Source organism: Cylas formicarius, unplaced genomic scaffold, assembly GCF_029955315.1.
Source record: "Cylas formicarius isolate icCylForm1 unplaced genomic scaffold, icCylForm1.1 PGA_scaffold_123__1_contigs__length_76028, whole genome shotgun sequence".
Classification (NCBI taxonomy): domain Eukaryota; kingdom Metazoa; phylum Arthropoda; class Insecta; order Coleoptera; family Brentidae; genus Cylas; species Cylas formicarius.
Genome location: NW_026844221.1, coordinates 1 through 7500, shown reverse-complemented (window position 1 = coordinate 7500; position 7500 = coordinate 1). Strand labels below are relative to the sequence as shown.

Here is a 7500-nt window from a genome sequence, read left to right as displayed (position 1 = left end):
TTTACGGAAGGCGAGGTATATACCTTTCGACGTAAAAAAAAAAAAAAAGTTCGATTTCGGGCCGGTCTATCCGACGGAACACTTCGCCGCGCGCCCTTTGTTCTTTATTATTCAGACGGTAGGCGCGCGCGCGTTCGCGTTCGGACGACCCGCGCCGGTTTAAAGTTTATATACACACCTCCTCGCGGGTCGCGGGTGGGTGTAAGTACTTTTCGGTGCTCCGGGCGAATATCGTTTGACACCTTGTCGACGGCGAGCGCGAAACTAGGTTTCGCGCTTCGAGTTCCGTCTAGGTACCCGGAATTTTGTCGGCGCTCCTCCTACTCCTACTCCTCTCTCCCCTTTTTTACGGTGGTCGAGTGGTCGTCGTAGTCGTCGAATTTAATCGCGGCCGACTTAAAGATCGACGCGAGATATTTTCGACCGAGCGTCAGCGACAAAAATTCGTTCGACTAAATAAAGACAAACTGTGTAATTTTTATTATCACTTTAATGATCCTTCCGCAGGTTCACCTACGGAAACCTTGTTACGACTTTTACTTCCTCTAAATGATCAAGTTTGGTCAACTTCCCGGACACATCGACGACGCCGAAACGCCATCGGCGTATCGGTCCGAAGACCTCACTAAATCATTCAATCGGTAGTAGCGACGGGCGGTGTGTACAAAGGGCAGGGACGTAATCAACGCGAGCTTATGACTCGCGCTTACTGGGAATTCCTCGTTCATGGGGAACAATTGCAAGCCCCAATCCCTAGCACGAAGGAGGTTCAGCGGGTTACCCGGGCCTCTCGGCCAGGGAGGACACGCTGATTCCTTCAGTGTAGCGCGCGTGCGGCCCAGAACATCTAAGGGCATCACAGACCTGTTATTGCTCAATCTCGTGCGGCTAGAAGCCGCCTGTCCCTCTAAGAAGAATTGTTTGTACGCAGACAGTAAAAACCGCGCGCGACAACGGGGCGAACCCCGAGCCGGCCGGCCTTTGAGATGTCTAAATACGCCTAGTTAGCAGGCTAGAGTCTCGTTCGTTATCGGAATTAACCAGACAAATCGCTCCACCAACTAAGAACGGCCATGCACCACCACCCACCGAATCAAGAAAGAGCTCTCAATCTGTCAATCCTTCCGGTGTCCGGGCCTGGTGAGGTTTCCCGTGTTGAGTCAAATTAAGCCGCAGGCTCCACTCCTGGTGGTGCCCTTCCGTCAATTCCTTTAAGTTTCAGCTTTGCAACCATACTTCCCCCGGAACCCAAAAGCTTTGGTTTCCCGGAAGCTGCCCGCCGAGTCATCGGAGGAACGTCGGCGGATCGCTAGCTGGCATAGTTTACAGTTAGAACTAGGGCGGTATCTGATCGCCTTCGAACCTCTAACTTTCGTTCTTGATCAATGAAAACGTTTTTGGCAAATGCTTTCGCTTCTGTCCGTCTTGCGACGATCCAAGAATTTCACCTCTAACGTCGCAATACGAATGCCCCCATCCGTTCCTATTAATCATTACCTCGGGGTTCCGAAAACCAACAAAATAGAACCGAGGTCCTATTCCATTATTCCATGCACACAGTATTCAGGCGAAGTTTTAGCCTGCTTTAAGCACTCTAATTTGTTCAAAGTAAACGTGCCGGCCCACCTCGACACTCAATGAAGAGCACCGCGGCAGGATTGAGTTGGACCGCCCGCGTGAACGGGCTAAGTCCACCGGCAGGACGTCTCGCGGCACGCCAGTTAACACCGCGGACGATGAACCGGCGGCGCGAGACACAAATTCGACTACGAGCTTTTTAACCGCAACAACTTTAATATACGCTATTGGAGCTGGAATTACCGCGGCTGCTGGCACCAGACTTGCCCTCCAATTGATCCTCGTTAAAGGGTTTAGAGTGTACTCATTCCGATTACGGGGCCTCGGATGAGTCCCGTATCGTTATTTTTCGTCACTACCTCCCCGTGCCGGGAGTGGGTAATTTGCGCGCCTGCTGCCCTCCTTGGATATGGTAGCCGTTTCTCAGGCTCCCTCTCCGGAATCGAACCCTGATTCCCCGTTACCCGTTACGACCATGGTAGGCGCAGAACCTACCATCGACAGTTGATAAGGCAGACATTTGAAAGATGCGTCGCCGGTGCGAGACCGTGCGATCAGCGTAAAGTTATTCAGAGTCACCAAGTTGAACGATGTCGGGCGCGAACCCGCCACCGATTGGTTTTGATCTAATAAAAGCACTCCTTCCGTCTCCGGTCGGACCTCTGTTTGCATGTATTAGCTCTAGAATTACCACAGTTATCCAAGTAATTGTGGGTACGATCTAAGGAACCATAACTGATTTAATGAGCCTTTCGCGGTTTCACCTTAATTTGGCTTGTACTGAAACATGCATGGCTTAATCTTTGAGACAAGCATATGACTACTGGCAGGATCAACCAGGGAGCTGTTCTACGTGTCGAGCGCGCCGCCGCCGCCGCCGCCACGGATGACGACGATCGGGCGCGGTACGACAACAAACAGTCTCTTTTTTAAAAATAATAATTACGCGCGCGAAACGCGTTTATTTTATTTTTAAATAGAAACAGACGCGACCACTTTGTGTGGCGGTGATAGCGTGCGAGTACGGAAATGAACCGTTCCCGACGCCACACTCGTTATTATTATTATTCGGACGCGATCCGTCCAATTTTTTTTTGTTGGTAATAAATATCGAGACGACGTGAGTGCGCGATCAAACAATCCGACTCGCGCGCGCATAATAAGCTTTAAAATGCGGCGCGCGTCGAACCGATGTGCCTCGGGCAACGAACGTCGATCGACGGAAATTTTCGGACATTCTCTCGATCACTCTTCGCTAGATTGAAAGCGACACGAGATTTCTCGAAAGAAACGTTCCGGATTCGCATATAAACTCGCTCGGTTAGATGAGAGTTATCGCAAATTTTTCGGAAGAAAAATATTATAGGGCGACCGCTTTCGAACCACGAAGTGCCAAATCTTACTTTAAAACACCCGCTAAGTTCGCGATCTAGCTGTATAAGGTGCGGAGCCTTAAAATGTTTTCGAACGCTCGAGCAATCGCTGCTACGAAGACGGGCCGATGGCAAACGAAAAACGGTCTACGTTCCCGTACCGATGAAGGAAACCAATTTTTCTTAAAAAATTGAACCCACGATACGAAAATGTTAAGCGAGCCAATTAATCGCGCCAAACGGTCGACTCGAAGGCGATCTAACGATCGAAAAAGCATTTTGCTCTGCGAAGGGAGAAGTGTCTATACGCACGACGCGGCGGTCGCGCTCGAGACCATCTCACCTATTATAGGTAACGGACCATTCCTTAGTCTTCCGAACGTTTCACGTGAAAACCCGAATATCGGCTGCGGCGGGCAAATAAAGTTCGGAGCGAAACTTTCGCTCGTGGTTACGTTCGATTTGGTTAAAGCGGGCACTTTTTCAAATATTTTTTTTTCTTTACTTACTTTTGTTAACTGACCGCCGGTTCCGGTTCCGACTTAAAAATAAATCGCCGTCCCCGGATTTTGTCGGACGATACTCTCCATCATTTTTAATTTCGGGTGTTTGCATTTTTTTTTCTCGCGATTTAATAAATTCATTATTAAACATTTATAAGTCCGTCTTCTTTAATATTGCGGACCAGCGGGAAGAGAGTTTTGTTTTTTTTTTTTTATTTTATTCATTTTAACATATACTCCCATAAAAGGTTTTTGCCGCTAGCCGCGAGCAGAGAAAAATAAGCAAAACTAACCGAAACAAAGCAAAAATAAGCAAAACTAACCAAAATTAACCGAATATAACCAAAATTAAACAAAACTAACCAAAAGGAACAAAAATAACCACAACTAAGCAAAATTAATCATAACAAACCAAAATTGGCCAAAGTTCGGCAAAACAAACCAAATTATCCAAAACTAAGCAAAATTAAGCAAAAGTAGTCAAAATTAACAAAAACAAGCCAAACTTATCCTGAACAAACCAAAACTAACGATAATTAAGCAAAAATAGGAAACGTTCACAAAAACTAACCGAAACGAACCATAACTAACTAATAGCGGCCGAAACTGGAAATAATAAACCAAAGTAAACAAAACTAAGCAAAATTAAGCAAAAGTAGTCAAAATTAACAAAAACAAGCCAAACTTATCCTAAACAAACCAAAACTAACGATAATTAAGCAAAAATAGGAAACGTTCACAAAAACTAACCGAAATGAACCCTAACTAACTAATAGCGGCCGAAACTGGAAATAATAAACCAAAGTAACCAAAACTAAGCAAAATTAAGCAAAAGTAGTCAAAATTAACAAAAACAAGCCAAAATTATCCTAAACAAACCCAAAACTAACGATAATCCTAACTAACCAATAGCGGCCGAAACTGGAAATAATAAACCAAAGTAACCAAAACTAGCGAAAATTCAGCAAAAGAAACCAAAATTAACCGTGTAACAAACCCAAATCAACCAAACCAAAAAAAAAAACATGCAAAACTTCACCAAAACGAACCACAATTCGCAAAAACTAAACAAACACAAACAAAATTAAGCACACTCAAATAAAAAGTAATCAAAACTACGTTCAACACGAACTGACCTAATTAAATAAAAAAATAGGAAAATTCAATTTTGCTAACCAAAAACGTCAATCGAAATAAACGCGAAACCGGGTTCCTGCCATTTATTTCGACGATAAGCACTTTTATCTAACTATGATTCGAAAAAAAAAAAAATAAGAAAGAAAGATATGAATAAACGAATTGATTAATATATAAAAATTGTGGTTCTGAAAAGAACCGTTTTTGGTGAATTTACACTCTCCAAGTCGACGCTCATTTATTTAGAACTGGTGTATTTTGTGACGGCTTTGGTCCCTTCACTGACGGCGTGCTTGGCCAACTCTCCGGGCAACAACAATCTCACGGCCGTTTGAATCTCTCTGCTAGTAATAGTGGATCGCTTATTATAGTGAGCCAAACGAGAAGCTTCGGCGGCAATCCTTTCGAAAATGTCGTTTACGAACGAATTCATAATGGACATGGCTTTGCTCGAAATGCCAGTATCCGGATGAACTTGCTTCAACACTTTGTAAATGTAAATTGCGTAACTCTCCTTCCTCCTGCGTTTCTTTTTCTTATCACTCTTCGAAATATTTTTTTGAGCCTTGCCGGCTTTTTTCGCCGCTTTACCGCTTACTTTCGGTGGCATTTTCTACAATCGATTAGACGCGCGCAAAGTAACGGACTGACAAGGCCCACACCGGGCCGCAGCTATTTATTTGAGAACCGAGTCGGCCGACAAGCTCCGCCCCCGGGCATCGTTCGCCGAAGCGCTAATCCCATTGGTCCATGCCCATGTCCTATAAATAGCGCGCCCACGGTCTGCGAGAGCGTCATTGTGCTGTTAACGTTCGTGCGTGTACTATTAACGGTAATAACGATGTCGGGACGCGGAAAAGGAGGCAAAGTCAAAGGGAAAGCGAAGTCTCGTTCTAGCAGGGCCGGTTTACAGTTTCCGGTAGGTAGAATTCACCGATTACTTCGGAAAGGAAACTATGCGGAGAGGGTCGGCGCCGGAGCTCCGGTATATTTGGCGGCCGTAATGGAATATTTGGCCGCCGAAGTTTTGGAATTGGCCGGTAACGCGGCGAGGGACAATAAGAAAACCAGAATCATTCCGCGACATTTACAACTGGCGATCCGAAACGACGAGGAATTGAACAAATTATTATCGGGAGTAACGATCGCTCAGGGAGGTGTTTTGCCGAACATTCAAGCGGTTCTTTTGCCCAAGAAAACCGACAACAAAGCAAAATAAAAATTGCGGCGAGGGAAGACGATGGGAAAACGGTCCTTCTAAGGACCACAAATACTTTTCTATTTGAGATTTCGTTTCGTTTATTTAACAGATTATTAAAAAAAAAAAAAAAAAGAAACGTTCCTTCTTTTTACGTTTTCTCTTTCGGACTATAAGAAAACCGGTATAATACCTCGACATTTACAATTGCCGATCCCAGGAATTGAACAAATTATTATCCGAAGTTAAGATCGCTAGGTGGTTCTGTTGCCTAAGAAAACCGACAACAAAGCTAAATAAAGTTTTCGCCGGGAAGGAAGACGGTTCTTGTAAGGACCACAAATACTTTTCTATTTGAGATTTCGTTTCCTTTATTTCACAGATTTAATAATCACACTAACACGGGGAGAAATTAAAAATTCAAAACTTACCTCGACTCGATAATGGTTTGTTGGGCATTATACTCGAAATAACGAATAATCTTTGGAACGTATTTTGTGGTTCTGAAAAGAACCTTTTTTTTTTTTTTTTTGTGTTTCCGCAAGATCGACGAAAAATTTAGCCACCAAATCCGTAAAGAGTTCTACCTTGTCTTTTTAGGGCGTACACCACGTCCATTGCCGTTACCGTTTTTCTTTTGGCGTGCTCCGTATAGGTTACCGCGTCTCTGATGACGTTTTCCAAAAACACCTTTAAAACGCCACGAGTTTCTTCGTAAATCAATCCGGAAATTCGTTTCACGCCTCCGCGACGGGCCAATCTTCTAATGGCCGGCTTGGTTATTCCCTGAATGTTATCCCTCAACACTTTGCGATGTCGCTTTGCACCACCTTTTCCCAAACCTTTGCCGCCTTTCCCTCTACCGGTCATTTTAATACGAGCCGAGTTCTCTGATCGATATATAACAAACAAAACCGTCCGAAGTGCCACGATCAACTGACCGAAAACGGTCCGGCGCTTCGGTTTTGTCGAGTCGGAATTCGCCACGCCCAAAAAGGTCGATTGGACCAATGAGAAGAGAAAACGCTCGGGTACAAATTAAACGGACGGACGTTCGTGCGGCCATTATCTGTCGACGAGTGTTAGTGATTTGGTGTTCTAGTACGTCCGCGAACGTGTTTTATTATCATGGCCAGAACCAAGCAGACCGCTCGTAAATCGACCGGAGGAAAAGCGCCCCGAAAGCAGTTGGCGACCAAAGCGGCGAGAAAAAGTGCACCGGCAACCGGAGGAGTTAAAAAACCTCATCGCTACAGACCGGGCACCGTGGCTTTGAGAGAAATTAGACGTTATCAAAAGAGCACCGAACTATTGATCCGAAAATTACCGTTCCAACGACTGGTCAGAGAAATCGCTCAAGACTTTAAAACGGATCTGCGTTTCCAAAGTTCCGCGGTAATGGCGTTGCAAGAAGCGAGCGAAGCTTATCTCGTCGGTCTTTTCGAAGATACAAATTTGTGCGCCATTCATGCCAAACGAGTAACGATCATGCCGAAAGATATTCAATTGGCGAGGCGTATCAGGGGAGAGAGAGCTTAAGATTAATAATAATCTCTTTTATTATTATTAACAACAAACCGGTTCTTTTAAGAACCACAAATCATTTTCCTTTAAGATTTCGTTAAAAATTGAAAATAAAAAATAAAACTTTTTCATTTATTAATTATTTGAGAACGGCCCGGTTGGATTTTTTTTTTTTTCGCAACTAACG

At 44.5% G+C, this 7500-nt stretch overlaps 1 non-coding gene across 1 annotated transcript; it reads right to left on the bottom strand.

The window, feature by feature from the left end:
* Nucleotides 1–490: 490 nt before the first annotated feature.
* LOC132708483 (small subunit ribosomal RNA) lies at nt 491–2421 on the bottom strand. Its single transcript, XR_009619965.1, has one exon. It is a non-coding gene; the product is annotated as a small subunit ribosomal RNA (ribosomal RNA).
* Between the last annotated feature and the right edge of the window lie 5079 nt (nt 2422–7500).